Raw genomic sequence first — 24704 nt, forward strand, 5'->3', positions numbered from 1 at the left:
TAAGCTATTCATAACATCTTTGAATAATTTTGATGTAAAGTTTGACCGTTGATCTGATTGAAACTCATTGGGTGATCCGTATCTAGTAAAAGAAATTGATTAACTCTTCTATAATCCTATTATTAGTGATATTGTGTAATGTTGACAAATACTGATTCCCACTTTTTGTTTTAGGAAGGCCCTATGCAATCAATTAAGATTGTTGTAGAAGGTTCCTCAAATGCAGGAATGGGTAATAAAGTGTGGGTCTGCAGTTTTCCCATTACCTGCCATGTATGACATGTCTGACAAAGTTCAACTCCATCCTTGTAACAATGTTTTTGTATTTTAGCTTGAGCTTTTCTTACCCCTAAATGACCTCCCACTGGGAGTTCATGCATTACACTCAACACCACCTTCTGTAACCCGCTGGTAATATGACTTGATGAAATTCTGCTCATTCCAGATCTGCTTGAATGTGGGATGGTTTCTATTTCCTCATGAAGGCATAATGCTTAAGATAATAGCACTCAGTGATACACTCTGATTCTTCTTCTGTGTATGCTTTATGATAAAAATGCTTCAATTTTTCATCTTTCTGTTGTAACTCAGTTAATTTTGCTGGGTTTAGGATATCCACTTTGTCCTCCATCTGTTCCTGTTTTGTCTCAGCCATTTGATCAAACATGATCTCTGATCATTCTGCTTCAATGTTCTTATCTGGTTTCTTTGATTTCTCCTCCTATTTCAACTGGTGACTTTATGACCTCATTGCCACACAGTCAGGAATAATTCCAGGATATGTTTCCTCTAATACCTCAGTTGCCTGATTTCCCACTGACTTTTTAACCACAGTAGACAGCAGTCCTATCTACAAAACCGCTATGTCGTTAGCAAGGACAAATTGTATTCCTGAAGCCAAGTGTTCTTCCAGTCCTCCTACCACCACTTCTCCACTTTTCAGCGGATACTCTAACCTCACTCTACATATTTGAACATATCTTGTCTCACCGTGAATTCTATGTACTACCACTTTTTCTGGCAATGGTCCTTCTGAGTTACATATCTCCTCATCTCTCAACATCAAAGATTGAATTGATTCTGTATCTCTTACTACTATAATCTCTTTACCTGCTGCTCCTGTCCTATGCAAATAAACCTTACCTTCACATTTAAATGTTTTAAGAGATCTGGCACTTCCTCCTTAATCAACCTCCAACCAGGTTGTGCATTGTGGTGCAGCTTTCTAGCCTTCACTGTGCTTTCCTTTACCACTTCAACAAAATTCACTGGCTTATCCTGTTTTCCTACATCCGTCTTCCCAGAGCTTTTACTAACCCACCGACACTGTGATTCAATGTGGTCTACTTTATTGCAGTGAAAACACTGGAGCTTTTTAACCTTTTTTTCCCCTTTATGGGTTTCCTTTTTACTTGTGGTAAGTTAACCTTATGATCTTCACCAAGGTTTACTTTTCCTTTACCATGTGATGATTTCTCTTTGTCCCAATTTCTATCCCTCATGGATTGAAATTGATGTTGGAAGCCACACTTTGATATATGAATTAACTCATATCGTCGACTATTTCAGCTGCTAATCTTGCTGTTTTAACTGTCTGCTCTTCCACATGGGTTCTTACTACTTCAGGAAGTGAATTTTTGAACTCCTCTCTCCAAACTATTCATCTCGTTAGATTTCTGAAACCTTGTCTATAGGCTTCTGGCACAAACTCATATGCACTTAAGGTGGCTTTCTTCACCTCATCATACATCCCAGATATCTCCTCTGACAGTGATGCAACTACCTCACTAGCTCTACTTACCACTTTGTTTGGATCAATAAAACCCACATGATCACTGGCCACTTCATTTGCCTAGCCACTTTTATAAATGAGATGAAAAAGGCCTCTATATCTTTCTCATCAAACTTAGGCAACGTTTGGATATATTTAAACAGATCCTCACCAGGCATTTGGCCACGATGGGTTTGCTCATCCTCACTACCTTCTCACTAAACTTACCTTCTACCTTCACCTCCATCTTTTTAAGCCAACTTTGTTGTCTGAGAGCCAATTTCCGAAGTTCAAACTCTCTCTTTCTCCCTTTCCTCTCTCTCCTCTTCTTTTTGTTTTGCTAAAGCGATTTGCCCTTCTCTTTTGGCTCTGCTTTTAATTGTAATTCAAACTGTTTCATTTCTTTTGCCTCTAACTCAAGCTGCTTCATTTTCAATTGAATTTTAGCCATTTCCCAAGAATCTGATGGTGTTTCCAGCAAATGTAAATGCTGAGTATCGTTATCTGTCCTTTTCTCGTGGATGAAAATAGCTCCAACGCCAGGTTGACTGCGAATTCCAGCAGCTTTGACTTGTTCATCTTTTGTAAAGCCCCCAAAGTCACTTCTTTCAAACCCAGAAAACTCTTATTTACTGAAAGAGCCATTACTACACCAAGCATGGCTTAAAAGAACCAAATTCAATACCGGAACAAAAGACGCTAAAACTACCACTCGTTGACTTCGACAACGCTCGTCCCATATTGGAACTACAGAACAAATCCTGCCAAGAGCTCCGAATCTGGTATGGAACAGGCCAGGCCCCCTCAAAATATTTTCAGAAGGTAGCTCAGACACTAACTTTTTTTGTAAAGGCGGATGTAAAGTGGGTGAAGCTGGACAAACTGATCAGCTTCAAGGAAAACAGACTTTATTCACACACTGTGATTGAAATATGAACAAAAGAAAACAAAATTTAGAATAACTTAGCTTATTTGATAACCAAAACTGATTCTAAGGCAACTTAATGACTCTGTTCCAATCTCCAATCCTATAAACATACCCCTTGGCAAAAGATAATTTCAAGCACAGTTTGTTATAGGCAGGAGAGGTTTTAGAGAGAAGTGTTAGAGCATGGAACCTTGTTTCACTGTAGGGGCTTCTTTAGATCCCCAGCAGTTTATTTGACTTTCTGCTAAAAAATAAACCAAACTGGGAAAAAAAATCTGAACTGGACCAACTGGCCACTCCTCTGCCATTGTTCAAAGTAACCATTTCCAGACAAATTGGCACCTCTGCCTTTATGAGCCCTCTTGAAAAAAACCAAGCACAACATTACTTGCTAAGAAGGCAGCATCATCACAGTATGTAAATAGGAGGCATTTAAGGTTTGTTCATTTTCATATTAAAGCAAATAAACTGACAATGACACTGGAAAAGTTTACATTTTTCTTAACATTTATGAACTTTCAACATACACATTGATGAAAAAATCTGATCACTTATCCTCATATTTAAGCCAAGCATATCAGAAGTGAACAAGTTAAGCCAGATGAGGCAAAACATTATTAAAGAAACATATTTACAGTTTATGGTAAAACCAAGGAAATTGTCCATAAAGTGGGATTTGGTGGGTTTCTCAATATTGTATAAATGTATTTCTGCTGTTTGAAAGCAACTTTGTCTTCTGCCACAGTTGTATTAATTTTCCATTGGCCAGAGTTCTTGGGCTAGCATTATGAGTGGAAACTCCTGTTAAGCATGTTGGAGATTTGTGAATCTGTGGTAAATATACAATAATCATCTGGATTGATATCTTTTTTTCAAAACGATAATATGCCACGACTGCAGGTAATTTTGCTATAACTGTGTTTCATTAATGCGAATTTGTGATAACACTATTGATGAATTGGGAACACTGTTTCTACAGCATGAACTCTTAAAGCATGTATTAATTATAAGAGTATTCTGACACCCTTAGTTTAAATGGTGCTGCTATTCCATAATTTTCTTATAACATGGAGCTGCACGAGAAAGAACTATCACGTTATAGCAGAACCGATTGGAACTAGAAACTAGTAACTCTTTCAAAATTAGAAGCAGAAACAAACAAACGTCATTAGCTATCACTGAGAGGAATCTATGAGAATAAAAATCCAATTTCCATTTTACTGATGCTGACCAGGAATCTGAGAAAAAAAAAAGCCATTATAGATTTCTCTAGCTAGGAAACAGACAATACAAATTATGATTCAGATTTCAACTGGAGACTGGGACTCAGATAAACATCATGTAATCAAAAATGTGAAATAAAATGTTTGACTGAGAAACCTTATTCCACTCCTCATTGTCTATCCTCAGGAATATAAAAATAATTGTAAAACACAAAAATCAGACAAAGCAGTTGTCTTCCATTATAATTACGAGCAAATATCCCTTATTTTAAAGGCTGAGACTGGCTTCAAAGCCTGAAATTAAACTGAATTGTAATAAGAGGACGACCACAACAAGACCAGTGGGTGTTCTCATTGAAGTTATATGTTCTAAGTTGGGCTGAATTTTGGTATGTTAAAGGATCTCCAAATACATCTTAATGCAAAGGAGTTTTTAAAAAAAACACTACAGCAGCACTTTATTTTCAAAGATAAAGCACTGCAGCCATAGATTGGCTGAAAGATGCCTCCATAATTTGAAAGAAAAGTGACTTCATATGAGATAACTCCAATCCTGATGGTGTTCTAACTTAATGAGTTAATTATTGGCATGAACCCCAGTTTTGTTTCATTGATAGCTCCTACCCCGAAGTAACATGTTTATCTCAGTGGTGGTGACCATATTCCTAAATTTGACATTTCTTAGATATAACTTGCAATAGAATGTTGCTGAGGAAAGTTGGAATTTGACAATGATAAATATGTTCCAAGGACTTTATAATTACAAATGACAGAATTTTGGTGATGTATCTGTTCTGGCCGTATTTCAAAAAAAATGGAAACAGTTTTAACCAGTCTCGCAGGAAGCCATTGCTTCACATATGATTGCCTGATTACTGGAAGATCAGAAGAAGAACATCTGTGAAATCTCAGAACAGTTTTCAAGCATTTACATAAATGTGATTTTTGAATAATGAAGTCTCAATGCTTGCTGTTACAAGACTCTGAACAATATTTTGCCTTCATTGTTAACATACTTTGGTATTCCGCCAAGAAAGAAGAAGTGATGAACTCTGTGCCTGTTCCAAATAATATGGAAGAGGTGCAGTTATATGTAAGAAAACTGTATTTCTGTTGTACTAATAATCACATTACTATTGAACCAATAATAAGATGGGAATGGTTTTAAAGGGTGAGTGCTGTTATGATTAGTTGAATGTTTTGGTAAAATGTACAGAATGATAAAGTAATTAAAACTTGGAAGGTTAGTCATGTGGCATTCATATATTTGATGCTATAGATGTGATTTTAGTCCAAAAATAGTGTTTGTTCCATGCACCACACTCCTGATCGAGCTTATGCTGATGTTATTTTGATGCAGACATTAGGGAGTCACACTGTCAGAATTCTGAGTAGGTGGATTAATTCCCCATACAAACTTGATTAATGTCAGCACTACCATGTTCATCTTAACATCACTAACTGATGCTTATTCTTAAACACACAGAGCTGAATTTGCATTCAGTAGCAGTGAAGATCTTCCATCAGTTCTTAAAGGGAGCATCAAATATTTTCAATTTAGTTACAGGTTGCTTTCTTTTTTTAAATTCACTCATGGAACATGGGCATCACTGGCTGAGCCAGAACATGGTGCCCATCCTGAGTTATGCTTGAGAAGATGTTGGTGAGCTGACTTCTTGACCCACTACAGACCATGTGCTGTACATTGTCACAATGCGGTCAGAGGAGAAACTCCAGGACTTTGATCCTATAGCATTAAAGGAACAATGATATGTTTTCAAGTCAGGATAGTGAGTGGCTCAGAGGGGAACTTGCAGGTGGTGTTCACATGTATCTGTTGCCTTGTCTTTCTAAATGGTAGCAAGTGTGGCTTTGGAAGGTGCTGTCTAATGATCTTGGGTGAATGTTTGCAGTGCATCTTGTAGATAGTACACACTGCTGATGCAGAGCGTTGGTGGTGAAGGGAGTGGATGCTTGTGGATATGGTGCCAATCAAGCAAGCTTCTTTGTCCTAGATGGTGTCAAGCTTCCTGAATGTTGTTGGAGCTCACCCATCTAGACAAGCGGGAAGTATTTTATTACACTTCTGACTTGTGCCTTGTAGATGGTGGACAGACTTTGGGGAGTCAGGGGGTGATTTACCTGCTGCAATATTCCTAGCCTCAGACCTAGTTTTGTGGCCACTGTATTTACATGGTGACTCCAGATGAGCTTCTGGTTCATGGCAACCTTCAGGATGTTGACAGTGAGGTATTCAGTGTTGGTAATGTCACAGAATCTTGAGGTGTGGTGGTTATATTTTCTCTTACTGGAAATGGCATTTATGTGTGTGAATGTTACTTGTCACTTTTCAGCCTGAGCTTGGATGTTGTCCAGGTCTTGTCACATTTGGACATGGACTGCTTCAATGTGAGGAGTCATGAATGATGCTGAACATTGTGCAATTATCAGTGAGCATCCCCACTTTTGACTTTATGATAGAAGAAAGGTCATTGATGACACAGCTGAAAATGGTTGGGCTTCGGACATTGGCCTGGGGAACTCCTGGAGAAATGTTCTTTAACAGAACTGATAATCACAATCATCTTTCTAAAAGCCAGGTATAACTCCAGCAAGTGAAGATTTTATCTCCAATTCTTATTAATTCCAGCTTTGCTCAGGCTTTTTGATGCTACATTTGGTCAATAGCTGCCTTGATGTCAAAGGCTGAAACTCTCACCTCACTTCTGGAACTCATCTCTTTTGGTCATGTTGAATCAAGGGTGTAATGAGGTCAGGGGCTGAATGTCCATGCCAGAATCCAAACTGTGCTTCACTGAACAGGTTACTGCTAAGCAGTCGCCTTTCATCACTTTACTGATGATCGAGAGTATTCTGATAGGGTGTAATTGGCCAGGTTAGATTTATTCTATTTCATAGCCAGGCAATTTCCACATTGTTAGGTTGATGCCAATGTTGTAACTGTACTAAAACAACTTGACTAGGCATGGAGTATGAAGAGTTCTGGAGCATAAGTCTTTGCAGTACTATTGTCGGAATGTGATCAGGGCCCACAGTCTTTGCAGTATGTATCGCATGGGGTGAATCAAATTGGCTTAAGACCAGTGTCTGTGGTACTCAGGACCACTGGAGGAGGCCAAGATGGATCATCCACTTGGCACTTCTGCTTGAAGATTGTTGCGAATGTTTCAGTCCCTAACTGATTTGCTGAGCTCTCCCACCATTAAGGATGATGTGGACGTGCTGATGTTGACTGAGGTGGATGAAATCAGAAGTCGCCTGATGCCAGATTATAATCCAACAGGTTTCTTTAAAATCACAAGCTTTCAGAGTGTTGCTACTTCATCAGATGAAAATAAATGAGGATGTGGACATTTGTTCAGTCTCCTCCTCCAGTGAGTTGTTTAATTGTCAACCACCATACATGACTGGATGTGGCAGGACTGCAGAGATTAGATCTGATGGTTGTGGGTTCACTTGCTGCTTATGCTGTTTGGCCCACAAGTAGTCCTGTCAGGTAGCTTCACCCAGTTAACATCTCATTTTTAGGAATGCCTGGTGCTGCTCCTGGCATGCCCTCCTGCACTCTCCATTGACCCAGGATTGATCTCAAAGCTTGATGGTAATGGTTGAGTAGGGGATATGCCAGGCCACAAGGTTGTAGATTTTGCTGGAGTACAATTCTACTGCCTTTGATGCCATATGGTGCCTCATGGATGCCCAGCCTTGAGTTACTAAATCTGGTCAAGTCTGTCCCATTTAGAAGAGTGATAATGCCATGATGGAGAGTATTCTCAATGTGAAGGTAGAACTTTGTCTGCACAAGGACTGTGCACTCTCTCCGATACTGTCTTGGATAGAATCATTCACTGCTGGAAGATTGGTGAGGAAAAGGTCAAACCATGTTTTTCCCACTTGTTGGTTTCTTCATCCATTGCCCCATGCCTAGTCTAGCATTTAAGTCCTTTAAGACTTGATCAGCTCAATCAGGAGTGCTGCTGCCCAGGCATTCTTGGTGTCAGATGAAGTCCCCTACCCAGTGTGCATTCTGTGTCTTTGCCAGCTGAAGTCTTCCTCAAAGTGGAGAAGCATAGATTCATCAGGTGAGGGAGGATGGTATGTGGTAATCAAAAGCATTACATTGCCCATTTTGACCTAATTCCATGAGATCAGGAGTCAATGTTGAGGACTTCCAGATAACTCCTTTACTGTATATTGCTGTCACGTCACTTCTGTTGGATCTACCCTGCTGGTGTGACAGGATATGGATAGTGATGTCTGAGACATTGTCAGTAAAGTATGATTATGACAGCATGTCAGGTTGTTGCTTGACTAGTCTGTGAGACAGGATGAAAGACTTAAGCCTGAAACATTAACTGTCTTGCTCCTCAGATGCTGCCTGACCTGCTGCTCTTTTCCAGTGGATATTTGTTGAGTCTAGTCTGTGGTGCCAATTTTGGCACCAGCTCCCAGATTTTAGTTTTTTTAAATTCACTTGTGGCATGTATGCATTTATGTGACTAGCATTTATTGCCCATTCCTAACTGCCCTTGAAGTGAGCGTCATGCTAGATCAATTTGGAGGTCAGTTGTAAGTCAACCACATTGCTGTGGGTCTGCTAGATCAGGAGAGGATAGCAAACTTCTTTCCCTTACAGGTATTAGTGTGCCAGATGGATTTTTCCAATAATCGACAATGGTTTCATGGTCATCAGTGGATTCTTAATTCCAGATTTTCTTTTTAATTGATTTCAAATTCGGCCATCTGCCATAGTAGGATTTGAACCTGGGACATTAACTGATTTTGTGGATTAATACTCCTATGAGAATACCACTAGGTCATTGCCTCCCTATAAAACTTGTAAAAGTTCTGAAAATTTTCAAATGTTCTTTAAAGTTGCTTAAGATTTTGACTCTAACTTCAAGGGTTCTTCTGAGGAGAGCATTCAGGCTTGATGGGCCTTTTTCTGCCATTGTCATTTCTGGTGCCAGGGTCAATGCCAGATAGTCTATCTGGTTTCATTTCTTGGTTGAGATTTTGTGGCGGTTGATGCAATTGAGGGGCTTGCTAGGCCATTTCAGAGGGCAGTTGAGAGTCTATGACATGGCTGAGGATCTGGAGTCACATGTGGTCCAGATCAGGTAAGAATGACAGATCCTCTTTCCTAAAGGACGTTAGTGATCTAGATGGGTTTTTCTGACAGTTGTCAGTGGCTTCATGGTCATCAGTCGATTCTTAATTGCAGATATTTATAGAATTCAAATGCCATCATCAGCCATAATGGCATTCAAAGTCAGGTCTCCTAAATTTCTGGATTAATAGTCTTACAATAATACCACTATGCTATCTTCTCTCTATAAAGTTTGTAAAAGTGTTGAGAGTTTTCAAAAGTTGCTAAAGGTCTCGATTATGACTTCTCAGGTTTGTGTGAGGCCACTTGGTCTTAGTTATACTCATAGAGATGTACAGCATGGAAACAGACCCTTCAGTCCAACTTGTACATGCTGACCAGATATCCTAACCTAATCTCGTCCCATTTGCCAGCACTTGGCCCATTTCCTTCTAAACCCTTCCTATTCATATACCCATCCAGATTCCTTTTAAATGTTGCAATTGTACCAGTCTCCACCACTTCCTCTGGCAGCTCATTCCATACATGCACCGCCCTCTGCATGAAAAAATTGCCCCTTAGGTCCCTTTGGAGGGAGATGCCTGCGGTCATCTTCCTCCAAAACAGGTATACCATTTTGAATACTGTTGTGGGAGACAGCTTACCAGGGGAGGACAGCAGTTACCAGCATCATGGCACTGTGGCGGATTCTGCTATTCAGAAGGGCAGGAAAAAGACTCATAGGTCCATAGTCATATCGAATTCTATTGTAAGGGGAGTAGATAGGTGGTTCTGTGGCTGAAAACGAGACTCCCGGATGATATGTTGCCTCCCAGGTGCTCAGGTCAGGAATGTCACTGAGTGGCTGCAGAGCATTCTGAAAGGGGAGGGTGAACAGCCAGTTGTCGTGGTGCATATAGGTACCAACGATATAAGTAAAAAAAAATGAGATGAATTCCTGAAAGCAGAATTCAGGGAGCTAGGAGAGAAGTTAAAGAGAAGAACCTCAAAGGTAGTGATCTCAGGATTGTTACCAGTGCCACATGCTAGCCAGTGTAGAAATGAAAGAACAGGTAGGATAAACACATGGCTTGAAGGATGGTGTAGTAGGGACGGGTTCAGATTTGTGAGACATTGGGACCGGTTCTGGGGAAGGTGGGACTATTACAAATTGGATGGTCTACACCTGCACCAGACTGGAACTAATGTCCTTGGGGGAGTTTTTGCTACTGTTTTGGGGAGGGTATAAACTAATGTGGCAGGGGGCTGGGAACCAGAAGAGTAGACAGTGAGGTGGGAACTAGAGACTGTAAGGAACAGGATCATGAAGTTAGCATTACTAAGGGGAAGAGTAGGCAGACAGCAGACAGCAGATGAATGCAAAGGAACTGGTGATCTGAAGTGCATATGCTTTAATGCAAGGAGTAGTGTGGGTAAGGCATGCAGACTTAGGGCTTGGATTGGTGCCTGGGAGTATGATGTTGTTGTGATTACAGATACTTGGTTGAAGGAAGGGCATGATTGGCAACTAAATGTTCCAGGATATAGATGCTTCAGACAGGACAGGGTGGGAAAAAAAAGGGAGGGAGGAGTTGCTTTGCTGGTCAGGAATGATATTGGCTGTGCTAAAGGAGGACACTATGGAGGGCTTGAGAAGTGAGGCATTATGGATAGAGCTGAGAAATAAGAAGGGTGCAGTTACATTGTTGGGGCTGTATTACAGGCCTCCCAACAGTGAGTGTGAGGTAGAAGAACAAAAGGTGAACAGCTTGTGGAAAGTTGAAGAGGCAACAGGGTGGTGGTGTTGGGAGATTTTAAGTCTTTCCAACATTGACTGGGATACAATTAGTGGCAGAGGTTTGGATGGGACAGAATTTGTAAGGGGCATCCAGGAAAGTTTTCTCGAGCAGTATGTCAATAGTTCAACTAGGGAAGGGGCCTTATTGGACCTGGTGTTGGGGAATGAGCCATGCCAGGGGGTAGAAGTTGCAGTGGGGGATTTCTTTGGGAATAGTGACCACAATTCTGTACTCATAGACAAAGATGAGAGTGGTCCTAAGGGAAGAGTACTAAACTAGGCCAGGTCAATTACATCAAAATTTGGCAGAAGCTGGGAAATGTGGATTGGGGGCAGCTATTTGAAGGGAAGTCCACATTTGATACATGGGAGGCTTTCAAAGATAGGTTGAAGATAGTGCAGGATAGGTGTGTCCCATTGAAAGCAACGGTTAGGAAAGGCAAGATTCAAGAACTGTGGATGACAGGACGAGCCAAGAGGAAAAGGGAAATGTACATATAAGGTCCAGGCAGATAAGAACAAAATAGGCCCTGCAGGAATATCGGGAGAGTAGGAACAATTTTAAATGGGGAATCAAACGAGCTAAAACGAGTCATGAAGGAGAATCCCAGGGCCTTTTATTCATATATAAGAGGCAAGAAGATAACTAGAGAAAGGGTTGGTCCACCAAAAGATAAAGAAGGAAGGTTGTGTGTCGAACCTGAGAAAATAGGTGAGATTCTCAACGATTACTTTGCATCAGTATTCACTGAGGAAAGGGACACAATGATGTTGAGATTAGAGATAGGAGTTTGTTTACTCTGGATCACGTTGACATAAGGAGGGAGGATGTGTTGTGTAGGCTTACGGATATTAAGGTGGACAAATCCCCAGGACCTGGTGGGATCTATCCCAGGTTGCTGAAGGAGGCAAGAGAGGAAATAACTTGAGCCCTGACAGATATCTTTATAGCATTTTTAAACACAGGTGAAGTGCCAGAGGATTGGAGAGTTGCCAATAATATTCCCCTGTGGAAGAAGGGTAGTCAGGATATTCCAGGTAACTCCAGACCCTGGCATCAGTGGTGGGAAAGTTGTTGGAGAAGATACTAAGGGATAGGATCCATTTACATTTGGAAGAGAATGGGCTTATTAGTGATAGGCAACATGGTTTTGTGTGGGGAAGATCGTACCTTACCAACTTAATAGAGTTCTTTGAGCAAGTGACCAAGTTGATAAATGAAGATGTGATATACATGGACTTTAATAAGGTGTTTGATAAGGTTCCCAATGGTAGACTACTGGAGAAAGTGAAGTCATATGGTATGCAGGGTGTTCTAGCTAGGTGGATAAAGAACTGGTTGAGCAACAGGAGACAGAGAGTAGTAGTTAAAGGGATTTTCTCAAGATGGAGAAAAGTGACCAGTGGTGTTCCACAGGGGTCAGTGTTGGGCCACTGTTGTTTGTGATATCCATAAATGATCTGGAAGCGGGCATTGTTGGTCTGATCAGTAGGTCTGTAGATGACATGAAGATTGGTGGAGTAGCAGAAACCATAAGGGACTGTCAAAGAATAAGGAGAACATAGATAGACTGGAGAGTTGGGCGGAGAAGTGCAGATGGAGTTCAACGCAGGCAAATGGGAGGTGATGCATTTTGGAAAGTTTATTTCTAGAGTGAACTATACTGTAAATGAAGAGCCTTGGAAAAAGTTGATAAGTGGAGAGAACTGGGAGTTCATTTGCATTGTACCCTGAAGGTGGCTGTATAAGTGGATAGAGTGGTCAAGAAGGCGTGTGGTATGCTTGCCTTCATCGGACGGGGTATTGAATATAAGAGCTGGCAGGTCATGTTAAAATTGCACAAGACTTTGGTTCGACTGCATTTAAAATACTGTGTACAGTTCTGGTCGTCATATTACCAGAAGGATGTGGATGCTTTGGAAAGGGTGCAGAGAAGGTTTACGAGGATGTTGCCTGGTACTGAAGGTGCTAGCTATGAAGTGAGGTTGAGTAGGTTAGGATTGTTTTCATGAGAAGAAAGGAGATTGAGGGGGGACCTTATTGAGGTCTACAAAATCATGAAGGACATGGACAGAATGGATAGAGATAAGCTTTTTCCCAGGGTGAGGGATTCAACAATGAGAGATCACGCGTTCAAGGTGAGAGGAGAAAAGTTTAAGGAGGATACACGCAGAAAGTACTTTACACTGTGGGTGGTAGGTGCCTGGAAGGTGTTGCCAGCGGAGGTAGTAGAGGCAGGCACACTAGATTTATTTAAGGTTCATCTGGACAGATGCATGAGTAGGTGGGAAGCATAGGGATACAGATGCTTGAGAATTGGGCGATAGGTTTAAACAGTGGATGTGGATCGGCACAGGCTGTTCCTGGGCTGTAAATTTTCTTTGTTCTTTGTTCATTAAATCTTTCCCCTCTCATCCTAAACCTATGCCCTCTAGTTCTGGACTCCCCCACATCATGGAAAAGAACTTGTCTGTTTATCCTATCCATGCCCTTCATGATTTTATAAACCTCTATAAACCTCTGCCTCCGACACTTTAGGGAAAACAGCGCCAGCCTATTCAGCCTCTCCCTATAGCTTCAAGTCCTCAAACCCTGGCAACATCCTTGTATCTTTTCTGAACCCTTTCAAATTTGACAACATCCTCCCAATAGGAGAGGATTCTGGGTAATCCAAGATGGAGGATGGGAAACATTTCTGGCTGTAAGAGCTGCTCCTTTTTGGAGGTATTTCAGGTGCTGGAGGTGATTTCCTCGAATTCCAGGAGCAGCAATGACTGTTTTATATGCTGTTGCATTGTTTTTGAACTTTGGAAAAAAAAGTTAAAACAATGGCAGTTTTAAAAGGGAGAAGAACAGACAAAGAAAGCACATGGTGCAGGAGAGAGAGAGAGAGAGAGAGAGCGAGAGAGAGAGAGGGAGAGATCAGTGACGGCCTTTGCTGTTTTTGAATGCATGTGTCGCTGGATATCAGACTGCATCTGGGAAAATTAACAAACAGTGAATTTCACAACTAATCACAGAGGAACCTGTTTGGGTGAAGTTCACAACACAGAATCAGATAAGTTAATTGTTGTTTTAAATCTGTCCAAGAGAAAGGCTGTGTTAGTGCATAGCATTACAGCTGTACTGAGGGGGGATATTCCCGGAAATACATCCAGGGAACTTATTTGGGTGGAACTGATACTAAGAAAGGGATGATCACCTTATTGGGATTGTATTATAGACCCCTGAATTGTCAGAGGGAAATTGAGAAACAAACTTGTAAGGAGACATCAGCTATCTGTAAGAATAATAGTGTGGTTATGGTAAGGGATTTTAACTTTCCAAACATCGACTGGGACTGCCATGGTGTTAAAGGTTTAGATGGAGAGGAATTTGTTAAGTGCATACAAGACAATTTTCTGATTCAGTATGTGGATGTACCTACAAAAGAAGGTGCAAAACTTGACCTACTATAGGGAAATAAGGCAGGGCAGGTGACTGAGGAGTCAGTGAGGGAGCACTTTGGGGCCAGTGACCATAATTCTATTCGTTTCAAAGAGTGATGGAAAAGGATAGATCAGATCTAAAAGTTGAAGTTCTAAATTGGAGAAAGGCCAATTTTGACGGTATTAGGCAAGAACTTTCAAAAGCTGATTGGAGGCAGATGTTCGCAGGTAAAGGGACGGCTGGAAAATGGGAAGCCTTCAGAAATGACATAACGAGAGTCCAAAGAAAGTATATTCGTGTTAGGGTGAAAGGGAAGACTGGTAGGTATAGGGAATGCTGGATGACTATAGAAATTCAGGGTTTGGTTAAGAAAAATAAGGAAGCATAAGTCAGGTATAGACAGGATAGATCGAGTGAATCCTTGAAGACTATAAAGGAAGTAGGAGTATACTTAAGAGGGAAATAAGAAGGGCAAAAAGGGGACATGAGATAGCTTTGGCAAATAGAATTAAGGAGAATCCAAAGGGTTTTTACAAATATAGTAAGGACAAAAATGTAACTAGGGAGAGAATAGGGCCCCTCAAAGATCAGCAAGGCAGCCTTTGTGTGGAGCCACAGAAAATGGGGGAGTTACTAAATGAATATTTTGCATCAGTATTTACTGTGGAAAAGGATATGGAAGATATAGACTGTAGGGAAATAGATGGTGACATCTTGCAAAATGTCCAGATTACAGAGGAGGAAGTGCTGGATGTCTTAAATCCCCAGGACCTGATCAGGTGTACCTGAGAACTCTGTGGGAAGCTAGAGAAGTGATTGCTGGGCCTCTTGCTGAGATATTTGTGTCATCGATAGTCACAGGTGAGGTGCTGGAAGGCTAGAGGTTGGCAAACGTGGTGCCACTGTTTAAGAAGAGCGGTAAAGACAAGCCAGGGAACTATAGACCGGTGAGCCTGACCTCAATGGTGGGCAAGTTGTTGGAGGAAATCCTCAGGGACAGGATGTACATGTATTTGGAAAGGCAAGGACTGATTAGGGATAGTCAACATGGCTTTGTGCGTGGGAAATCATGTCTCACAAACTTGATTTGAGTTTTTTGAAGAAGTAACAAACAAGGTTGATGAGGGCAGAGTAGTAGATGTGATCTATATGGACTTCAGTAAGGCATTCGACAAGGTTCTTCATGGGAGACTGGTTAGCAAGGTTAGATCTCATGGAATACAGGGAGAACTAGCCATTTGGATACAGAACTGGCTCAAAGATAAAAGGGTGGTGGTGGAGGGTTGTTTTTCAGACTGGAGGCCTGTGACCAGTGGAGTGCCACAAGGATTGGTGCTGGGTCCTCTACTTTTTGTCATTTACATAAGTGATTTGGATGCGAGCATAATAAGTACAGTTAGTAAATTTGCAGATGACATCAAAATTGGTGGTGTAGTGGACAGCGAAAAGGGTTACCTCAGATTACAACAGGATCTGGACCAGATGGGCCAATGGGCTGAGAAGTGGCAGATGGAGTATAATTCAGATAAATGCGAGGTGCTGCACTTTGGGAAAGCAAATCTTAGCAGGACTTATATACTTAATGGTAAGGTTCTAGGGAGTGTTGCTGAACAAAAAGACCTTGGAGTGCAGGTTCATAGCTCCTTGAAAGTGGAGTCGCAGGTAGATAGCATAGTGAAGGCAATGTTTGGTATGCTTTCCTTTATTGGTCGAAGTATTGAGTACAGGAGTTGGAGGTCATGTTGCGGCTGTACAGGACATTGGCTAGGCCACTGTTGGAATATTGTGTGTAATTCTGGTCTCTTTTTTATCGGAAAGATGTTGTGAAACTTGAAAGGGTTCAGAAAAGACTTACATCGATGTTGCCAGGGTTGGAGGATTTGAGCTATAGGGAGAGGCTGAACAGGCTCTTTTCCCTGGAACATTGGAGGCTGAGGGGTGACCTTATGGATGTTTACAAAATAATGTGAGGCATGGATAGGATAAATAGACAAAGTCTTTTCCCTGAGGTCAGGGAGTCCAGAACTAGAGGGCATAGGTTTAGGGTGAGAGGGGAAAGATATAAAAGAGACCTAAGAGGCAAATTTTTCACGCAGAGGGTGGTACGTATATGGAATGATCTGCCAGAGTTGTGGTTGAGGCTGAGACAATTGCAGCATTTAAGAGGCATTTGGATGGGTATATGAATAGGAAGAGTTTAGAGGAATATGGGCTGGGTGCTGGCAGGTGGGACTAGATTGGGTTGGGATATCTGGTCAGCATAGAAGGGTTGGACCGAAGGGTCTGTATCTCAAAGCATACCAAATGCCCTTCTTCACTATCCTATCCACCTGTGTCTCTACTTTCAAGGAGCTACGAACCTGCACTCCAAGGTCTCTTTGCTCAGCAACACCCCCTCGGACCTTACCATTAAGTGTATAATCCTGCTAAGATTTGCTTTCCCAAAGTGCAGCACCTTGAATTTATCTGAATTATACTCCATCTGCCACTTCTCAGCCCATTGGCCCATCTGATCCAGATCCTGTTGTAATCTGAGGTAACCTTCTTTGCTGTCCACTACACTTCCAATTTTGATATCGTCTACAAACTTACTAACAATACCTGCTATGCTCACATCCAAATCATTTATATAAATGACAAAAAGTAGTGGATCCTTGTGGCACTCCACTGGACACAGGCCTCCAGTCTGAAAAGCAACTCTCCACCACCACCCTGTCTTTTACCTTTGATCCAGTCCTGGGTCCAACCGGCTAGTTCTCCCAGTATTCCATGAGATCTAACCTCGCTAACCAGTATCCCACTTTATCTGCTCTGCCCTCATCAATCTTCTTTGTTGCTTCTTTAATAAACTCTACCAAGTTCATGAGACATGATTTCCCATGCACAAGGCCATGTTGATTATCCGTAATCAGTCATAGCCTTTCCAAATACACGTACACCCTGTCACTCAGGCTTCTCTCCAACAACTTGCCCGCCAGTGATGTCAGGCTCACCAGTCTATAGTTCCCTTGCATGTGCTCACCACCTTGCTTAAATAGTGGTACCACATTAGCCAACCTCCAGTCTTCCGGCACCTCACCTGTGACTATTGACAATACAAATATTGCAGCAAGAGGCCCAGCAATCACTTCCCTAGCTTGCCACAGAGTTCTCGGGTACACCTGATCAGGTCCTGGAGATTTATCCACTTTTATGCATTTAAAGACATCCTGTACCACCTCCTCCGTAATATGGACATTTTTCAAGAGGTCACCATCTATTTGCTACTTTCTATATTTTCCACGTTCTTTTCCACAATAAATACTAATGCAAAATACTCATTTAGTATCTCCCCAATCTCCTGTGGCTCTACACAAAAGCTGCCTTGCTAGTCTTTGAGGGTCCCTATTCTCTCCCTAGTTACCGTTTGTTCTGAATGTATTTGTAAAAACCGTTTGGATTTGCCTTAACCCTATTTGCCAAAGCTATATCATGTCCCTCTTCTGCCCTCCTGATACCTCCTCTTAAGTATACTCCTACTGCCTTTATACTCTTCTAAGAATTCACTTGATCTCTCCTGTCTATCCCTGACATATGCTTCCTTCTTTTTCTGAACCAAACCTTCAATTTCTTTATTTTTTGGATTAGTGGTGCTGGAAAAGCACAGCAGTTCAGGCAGCATCCAAGGAGCTGCTCCTCGAATGCTGCCTGAACTGCTGTGCTCTTTCAGCACCACTAATCCAAAATCTGGTTTCCAGCATCTGCAGTCATTGTTTTTATCTTCAATTTCTCTAGTCATCCACCACTCCCTACACCTACCAGTCTTTCCTTTCACCCTAACTGTAGCATACTGTCTCTGGACTCTTGTCTCATTTTTTAAAGTTTCCCATTGTCCTACTGTCCCTTTCCCTCCAAACATCTGCACCCAATCAGTTTTTGAAAGTTCTTGCCTAATACCATCAAAATTAGCCTTCCTCCAATTTAGAACTTCAACTTTTAGATCGGTCTATCCTTATCCAACACTACTTTAAAACTAATAGAATTCTGATCGCTGGCCCCAGATTGCTCTCCCACTGACACCTCAGTCACCTGCCCTGCCTTATTTCCCAAGAGTAGGTCACGTTTTCCACCTTCTCTAGTTCGTACATCCACTTACTGAATCAGAAAATTTTCTTGTACATGCTTAACAAATTCCTTTCCATCTAAACCCTTAACACTATGGCAGTCCAAGTCTATGTTTGGAAAGTTACAATCCCCGACCATAACCACCTATTATCCTCACTGATAACTGAGATCTCCTTACAAATTTGTTTCTCAACTCTCATTGACAATTAGGGGATCTATAATACAATCCCAATAAGGTGATCATCCCTTTCTTATTTCTCAGTTCCATCCAAATGACTTCTCTGGATGTATTTCCAGGAATATTCTCCCTTAGTACAGTTGTAATGCTCTCCCTTATCAAAAACGGCCTCCTCTCCTCTCTTGCCTCCCTTTTGATCCTTCCTATAGCATTTGTATCCTGGAATATTAAACTGCCACTCCTTTCCACCTCTGAGCCATGTTTCTGTAATTGCTATGATATCGCAGTCCCATGTTCCTAACCATTCCCTGAGTTCATCTGCCTTCCCTGTTAAGCCCCTGGCATTGAAATAAATACAGTTTAATTTATCAGTCCTACCTTGTTCTCTGCTTTGTCCCTGCCTGCCCTGACTGTTTGGCTCTCTTCCTTTCTCAGCTGTAATAGTCTCAGAGTGATCTCTTTCCTCACTATCTCGCTAGGTTGTTTCCCCCACAAACCCCCACCCCTCACCCCACCTTGCTGGTATAAATCCTCCCAAGCAGCTCTAGTAAATCTCCCTGCCAGTATCTTAGTCCCCTTCCAGTTCAGGTGCAATCCATCCTTCTTGCACAGGTCCCTTCTATCCCAGAAGAGACTCCAAAGATCCAAAAATGTGAACCCTTCTTCTATGCACCTGCTCCTCAGCCATGCATTCATCTGCTCTATCCTCCTATTCCTGTCCTCACTAGCTCGTAGTACCAGGAGTAATCCAGATACTATTACTCTTGAGGACCACCTTTTTAAGTTCCTGCCTCACTTCCTCTCTTCTCCCTTCAGAATCTCATCCTTTTCCCTTCCTATGTCACTGGTTCCAATGTGTACAAAAACCTCCTGCTGATCCCTCTTATCCTTGAGAACATCCTGCTCCCTCTCTGAGACATCCTCGATCCTGGCACAAGAGAGGCAACAAACCATTCTGATTTTTTGCTGCTGGCCGCAGAAATGTTTGTCTGTGCCCCTGACTAGAGAGTCCCCTAACACAATTGATTGCTTGGAACCTGACACACCCCTCATTACATTAGAGTCTGTTTTGATATCAGAAACTTGGCTGTTCATGCTACATTCCCCTGAGAATCCATTACCCCTACATTTTCCAAAACAGCATACTTGTTTGAAATGGGAATAGCATCAGAAGACTCCTGCACTACCTGACTACCTCTCCTACCTTTCCTGGAGTTAACCCATCTACGTGACTGTTTCTGCGACTTTTCTTCCTTCCTATAACTGCTATCCGTCACACCCCCTTGCTCATGTAAATGCATCATTACCTCTAATTGTCCCTCCAACCAATTCATTTGATCTGATCCGATTGCAGCCAAAGTCATTTATTGGAGTTGTAATCCTCAGTAACACATAAACTCTCCCTAAACTCCCACATCCGACAAGAACTGCATATTGACTCTACTAAAGGCCATTTTTGCTCCTTCACAATCTACAGACCCAGAAAATAGCACCATCTTAAAGCTCTAAGCAAAAATTGCTCCAGGCTAACTTAGTGCTTGTGGCTTATATTTTTAAAATTTAATCAAGAGATAGATCTGAATAAAACATATAATCAAGTAAGAACCCATTCTACTCACTACCGAAGATTTACAGCAAGGCTACACTTAAAATTATGCACTTATCATCGATACCAAAGTTGCTATCATCCTTGCCCTCCTCTGGTATGCTATTGGTCAAGCTATTCTTGGTGCAGCAGAGGACTTTCAATATTTATTTTATTTGAACTTAAACCAGGAGCAACATGTCTACTTTTGAAAGGAGATGCTTACTGCCACCTGCCACCTCTTGCGGGCATATCTGTCATCTTGTACTAGGACAAAGACAGTTGATGACAATGAAGCCAACTTCATTTGGGTGGCATGGTGGCCCAGTGGTTAGCACTACTGCCTCATAGAACCAGGATTCCAGGTTCGATTTCCGCCTTGGGCGACTGTCTGTGTGGAGTTTGCACATTCTCCCCATATCTGTGCGGGTTTCCTCCCACAGTCCAAAGATGTGTGGGTCAGGTGAATTGGCAATGCTAAATTGCTCATAGTGTTGGGTGCATTAGTCAGAGGGAAATGGGTCTGGGTGGGTTACCCTTTGAAGGGTTGGTGTGGACTGTTGGGCCTGTTTCCACACTGTAGGGAATCAAATCTAATCTAAACTTGAACATGACCACACACAAATAAAGGATCTGACTTTCAATGTAAAAGCAACTAATTACCCTTATTCCTCATCTTGGTGCCTGCCTTACAGGTGTGTTGGCATGACCTAATGTGTCACAATAGTTATGCCTCAGTAGAAAATTGTTGACCGTCAATTTGGAAGTTTACAAATAACATTGCAAGATGCTACAAAGCAACTCTACTTCTAGAAAACTTGGCTTCAGATTACATACCTTGATTTGGTTGGCAGTTGGCAGATTTGCTGGCTGACAGGCAATGATAGAGACATTGGTGGAGTGGAAGGATGGTGAATGCTGTTCCCTTGAGAGAGAACAGTAGGTTTGAGCCCAGTGGAGTCATTACAACTCCTGGGGTGGCATCCTAGCAACTCCAGTAATCTGTTAGATTAGATTCCCTACAGTGTGGAAACAGGCCCTTCAGCCCAACCAGTCCACACCGAAGAGTAACCCATCGAGACCCATTTCCTTCTGACGAACGCACCTAAGGCTATGGGCAATTTAGCATGGCCAATTCACCTGACCTGCACATCTTTAGACTGTGGGAGGAAACCCATGCAGACACGGGGAAAATGTACAAACTCCACACAGGCAGACACCCGAGGCTGGAATTGAACCTGGGACCCTGGTGCTGTGAGGCAGCAGTGCTAACACTGAGCCAGCGTGTTAGAGAACAGCAATCAAACCCTGTGGATTTCTTTGAGAACTGATAACAGATGTCTGAGCCTGCACAGCAGCAGGTGAAGTGACCTATCCACCTATCATTTACTCCTTTCCCTAAAATTAGTTCTGAAGTAGGGTCACTGGACCTGAAACATTAACTCTGCTTTCTCTCCACGGATGCTGCCTTACCTGCTGAGTTTTTCCAGCAATTTCTGATTTGTATCCATTAGGACCCAAGGACCTGCAGCTCCAACAACTTATTTGGTAAATTTCCCACATTTCCCTGGCAATGGTTATTTTCTTTAATTCCTCACTCCCTTCCACTTCCAGGTTTACAGCTATTATTGGGAAGTTACCTCTGTCCTCTATAATGAAGCTGATGCAAAATAAATGTTTAATTCAACTGCCATCTCCATTAATTCTCCAGACTCACATTCTGTGAGTCAACACTCATTTTACTCACTCTATTGTGCTAATTCCATCATTATTTAACATTAATTTACCATTTCTAACAGAATCATTCCTCCACCTTTTCCTTCTGAAATTTCATGTACTCTTCAGTGTCCAAGTTCCAATATATGTCACTCAGTAGCCATTTCTCTGGGATTACTATCAGACTATACTTATTTATTTCTGATTGCAACAGCGATTTATCTGTTTTTTTTTAATTTTGAGAATCGGAATCCTGAATACAGGCTGATGCACCTAGTTGTAGTCAAGGGCAACCGCCTAATAGATGTCCTTAATAACTTAGGTGGCAACAAGATGGCTTCTTGATGCAAGTAACATGACAAAATGGCTTCTAGGCTGCTGACTGACAATTCTGCTAAAGCTGCATAAATAGCTTTTAGGTTACTAACTGCTAATTCTGCTAGAATTGCATAAGTGACCAACCACAGTCTGTGCCAAATGAGATTAGCAGACAATTCACCCTTTAGAGTATCAAAGTAACTCGACAAGATAAGAAAGTAATAACTGTCCTGGCTGACCTTCAAGTGCAGGTGTGGTGGCTCGGTTTGTGAGATAAAAGTAGCCCAAATGTTGGAACATAAAGTTGCTTCCTAGGAAATATCATTGGACCAAGTAACTGTCAATAAAACAAATATCATGTATTGATTGATAATTGTTTGAATGTACTATGTGATCACGGCCTGTACCCTTCTTTAAGAAAAATATAAAAATGTCTTTGTTTTAAGCCATGTGTGCAGCTCCTCCAAGAATACGAAAGTGCACATCCTCTGTGTTTCCAAATGCTTTGTACCTAGTTGTATGAAAAATGTAGAGTGAAGTCTTAAAGAACTAGACCGATTGTGAGTGTTAATTAATTGATTGTGGAACTGAGAGACCCTGCCGGGGGTCCAGATCTTCAATTTTGCATGCGTTAAGATACAGCACCTGTATTTTTTGATATTGTATTATTTTTATAGCTTTCACCATGTTTTGATTTATACTTAGATCTGTACTCTCTATCTGGCAAGATACACAGATCCTCTGCTCCGCCTGTTCTGTTCCTTGCTTTTACTCTTTTTTCTCTTCTTCTCTCCCCTTAGCCCCGGAGGTGAATCCTGAAGCAGTGGCAGGCGGCTGTGATTCCTGGAGTCCTAGGTGCAGACCGGCTCGATGGGAGGCAGACCTTACATTTGCCTTGGAGCAACTGAGTGCCGGTATGGAGCGGACTGGAGGCTCGGAGCAGAGCAGGGATGGCTATTGGATTAAGGTCTGACACGGGTGGTCCTGCACTGAGCTGCTGCAATGTAAGGTTTATTTGAAATTTCCTATCTTACTATAATGTCAGCACTTTAACCATGTCCTATTTCTAACTTATTTTTAAACTATATTTTATTCCTCCATTACATCCTCTGTTGTACTAGTACCTAAGATGGCGCCATAAGAGGCAGCTATTGTAAATGCTTTTGACTGTACAGTATTTCTACAATGGAGTACATGTGACAGTAAAGGATGTTTTATTCTAAAAATAATGTGCACATTCAGATAAAGAGACTTATATTTTGACATTTACCATTATTACTTTGTTTCTCATTTCTGCTATACTCATCTGAACATAATTTGTATCCCTTCCTGTCACACGTTGATTACACTTCAACTCTTCGCGACCCTGCACTTCTGTTCTATCATTTCTTTTTGATTTTTAAAAGTTCTCCTCAATTTCCCCTCATTAGTTAGTTTAAAGCCCCTTAATGATTAAATAGTTGGGATACTGGTTGTAGTATCATTCAAATAAAGTCCTTCCCAATGTAACAGCTCTCTCTTTCCCCAGTACAGATGCCTGTGTGTCATGAATTGGAACCTATTTCTCCAACACCAGTCTTTGAGGTACTCATTACTTCTGTTATTTAATCTACAACAATTTGCACTTAGTTCAGATAGTAATCCATAGATTATTACCTTTCTGTTCAAAACCTTTAATGTAGCCCCGAGCTGCACCCCCCACCCCACCCCCAGCTTTCTCACATGGTTTGAGAAACTGTTGACCCAATTCTTTCTTCTGCTGTTTATCAAACACCATCCACACTTTCCCTCACATTGTTTCAGAAACTCAAGGTCCTCCTCCCTCTTGATGAATGAATGAGAGTTTCAGGTGAGCTAAGGTAAGTCAAACTGAGGGAGTATTATGGAGACTGTTATGACTAAAATGGGAGGAATACACTGTTTTTATCTAGATTCACTATTCCATGAGTCACAAAGTGATTTTAGTTGTTTTACCCAGATCCTGTTATTGTCAATCAGATGTTTTTTGTCTATTGGACATCAAATAAAGTGATCCATCAATCACGTTCCTTTAATAAACATAACATTATTGATTTATTATAAAAAGCAACTTATTCAATAATGATGCAAAACTACTTGACATGTCTGGTTTGTAGTGTGAACATACAAATTTAAATTTACCCCTCTAAATAAAACAAAATGCTTGCACAAACACAGGATAAAAGTAAAATAGTATAGATTTGTCTCTACGGAGATGCATTTTGGAAAAGCAAACACTATTGATTGATAAGTCTCAGTTCTTGAAGGCAATAAAGTAAGATAAGGTGAAGAATGCTCTGACAGATGTTGGTCTGATGTTCTGCCACTTAAAAATGAATGTCATCAAATACAAGCAGATGTCTCTGGAATCTTTGCCAACACAGCTTGCACCTTTCCGACACTCCCAATCCCAAACAGAAACCAAACATCTGCTAAAACCTCATTATTTCTCATTTAGTTTGAAGGGCAGGGAATTCCACTAAAGCTTATAATTTTGCTGTTCTTGGCAGCACATGTTCTTGCCC

General features: G+C 41.5%; 1 protein-coding gene across 9 annotated transcripts in view; it reads left to right on the forward strand.

The window, feature by feature from the left end:
* The window catches only part of nkx2.1 (NK2 homeobox 1), a 224894-nt gene that overhangs the window by 36299 nt on the left and 163891 nt on the right, over nucleotides 1–24704 (forward strand). For 5 of the 9 annotated variants that reach the window (XR_009644982.1, XM_060829062.1, XM_060829064.1 and 2 more), the window contains 2 exons: nucleotides 22962–23165; nucleotides 23690–23745. The gene's annotated coding sequence lies outside the window, so the exon portion shown is untranslated. Of the gene's footprint in view, nucleotides 1–22961; nucleotides 23166–23689; nucleotides 23746–23964; nucleotides 24011–24704 lie in introns of those variants that run through there. The other 4 variants (XR_009644984.1, XM_060829066.1, XR_009644983.1 and 1 more) reach the window with 3 other exon arrangements.

This window comes from Hemiscyllium ocellatum, chromosome 8, assembly GCF_020745735.1.
Source record: "Hemiscyllium ocellatum isolate sHemOce1 chromosome 8, sHemOce1.pat.X.cur, whole genome shotgun sequence".
NCBI classification, from domain to species: Eukaryota; Metazoa; Chordata; class Chondrichthyes; order Orectolobiformes; family Hemiscylliidae; genus Hemiscyllium; species Hemiscyllium ocellatum.